The following is a 2,230-nucleotide window of genomic DNA, read 5'->3' on the forward strand; positions in this document are numbered from 1 at the left end:
TAGTATGTATATATTTATTTATACAAAAAGATGTTATGCACCAGTAACAGCAATAGCTTTTCCAGGTTCTATAATAATCTGAGCAAAATTATAGAGACAACCAGCACTCGCTGTTAAAAAAGAAAGTAAAAGGTAAAAACAAAAACCCAGAAAACAGCAAAGTTCTCTTACTATTGTGATATCTGGCATGATTTTTAAAATTATCTTCTCAATCATCATCTGGAAAGAAAACATTCTAGAATAAAGTCATTAAAATGGTTCTGATAAAGCAATGTCACTAATGCATATCATAAAGCAGGTATAAGAAATTTTACATCCACAGAGGTATGATGCTGTACTGTCCTACATCTGTAATAATAAAGAATACAATTAAAAGGCATTATTTGAAGCTTGATTTTACTTTTCCAGCAGAGGATCCAAAGGATGGTATGACACATCTCTGGTAAAGAAATACATCTTCTTAGGATTTCCTTTCACTGGCTGTGCTCTTTATGAACATCACCTTAAAACTGTTAAAACAAACAAAAACCAAAACCATTGGATTTATACAAAGATGACTGAATGAAGGCAAGCAAGACTCAACACAACTAAAAATTATTAATTTTTGAACAAGGGGCATTGCATCTTCACTTTCTTTCACAGTCCTGCTCATATCTAACATCTAATCTCTCTCGATTTTTCTACTACAGCTAATACCATCATTTCTTACCTGGACTAGTGCAATTACTTTTCAGCTGGTTAACCAATTTCCATTTTTGCCTTCAACAGTTTTTTTACTACATAACAGCTGGAATTATCCTTTTAAAAAGAAATCAGATTATCTACAGCCATGCCACCCTGAACATGCCCGTTCTTGTCTGATCTTGGAAGCTAAGCAGGGTCAGGCCTGGTTAGTACTTGGATGGGAGACCACCTAGGAAGACCAGATGCTGTAGGTGTTTAAAAAAGAAAAGAAAAGAAATCATATGATGTCACTCTCTCTTAATTAAAATCCTCCGACAGTTTCCGCTATCACTCAATAAGCTTCATACTTTCTTACTTATCTTAGAAAGTCCTATATGATCTGACTTTTACCTAAGTCACTACCATTCTATCTTCTATGACTTCACTCTGTGATCCCTCCACTCCAACCACACTGGGCTCTTCCATACTCTTCTAACACGTTAGGCCCATTTTGGCTTCAGGGCCTTTACTGTTCTCCCTTGCTGGAATGCTCTTTCCCAAAATATCTGCATAGCCTGCTCCCTCATTTCCTCGAAGTCGCTCTTAAAATGTTACCTTAGTGAGGCATTTCCTGACCATCCTATATAAAATACTCATTTTCCTCATCACCTCATTGTGTTCTATCTACTGTATTTTTTAATTGAAATTATTTTATTATAAAGTATTTGCCACATAAAATAATAAATGTATAAATTTTGAACCATTATTATAAAATGATTATTTATGAACACACTACCCTGCTTAAGAACCAGGCACCACCAATGCTATAGAATTAAATTGCTCTTTCCTTCCCTTGTTCCTCTCCTACCCTCTGAGAAAACCAGCACCCTGGATTATCTTGCCTTTGCTTTAAAAAAAATCATTTTATTACATATATTTTTTAGTTTTGCGTAACTTTTAGGCTTTATAAGGTGCTGTTATACTAAGTCTTCTTTGACTTGCTAGTATCCTAAAAACTAAAATTGGGTTTGTAAAATAAATCTGTGTTGTTGAAGATATAGTTCATTCATTTTCACTGTTATAGACTATTTCATATCATTCCATTTTCCTACTGTGTTGTTTCATATATGTATATTTTACATATATATGGCTATTGCAATCAATGCTGCTGTGAACATTTTAATACATATATGCTGGTACATAGATACAAGGAGTTCTCTAGACTATGTACTTAGGAGTGAAATTGTCCATGTTTAACTTGAAAAAATTCCAGATTATTTTCCAAATTGCAAATTGAATGAACTAATACACTTGAGATAGTAATATACAAAAGTTCCCATTGTTTCATATTTTTACCTACATGGTATCTTCATAATTCTTTTTTTTTTTCTTCTTTTTTTTTTTCGTAGTGATAAAATGACATCTTATTGTTCTCTTAGTTTGGTTTCAAAGATTTCTAATGAGATTACCCTTTTAACCATATGCTTATTTGCTACTTATAGTTCCTCTTTTATGAGATGCATGACAGTTAATTTGCTTATTTCTCTATTGTTTTTTTAATCTATTT

General features: G+C 32.7%; 1 pseudogene; it reads left to right on the top strand.

Moving 5' to 3' along the window:
* The first annotated feature begins 819 nt into the window (after nt 1-819).
* LOC111743523 lies at nt 820-938 on the top strand (annotated as a pseudogene).
* Nucleotides 939-2,230: the final 1,292 nt, after the last annotated feature.

This window comes from Pteropus vampyrus, unplaced genomic scaffold (assembly GCF_000151845.1).
Source record: "Pteropus vampyrus isolate Shadow unplaced genomic scaffold, Pvam_2.0 Scaffold115, whole genome shotgun sequence".
Taxonomy (NCBI): domain Eukaryota; kingdom Metazoa; phylum Chordata; class Mammalia; order Chiroptera; family Pteropodidae; genus Pteropus; species Pteropus vampyrus.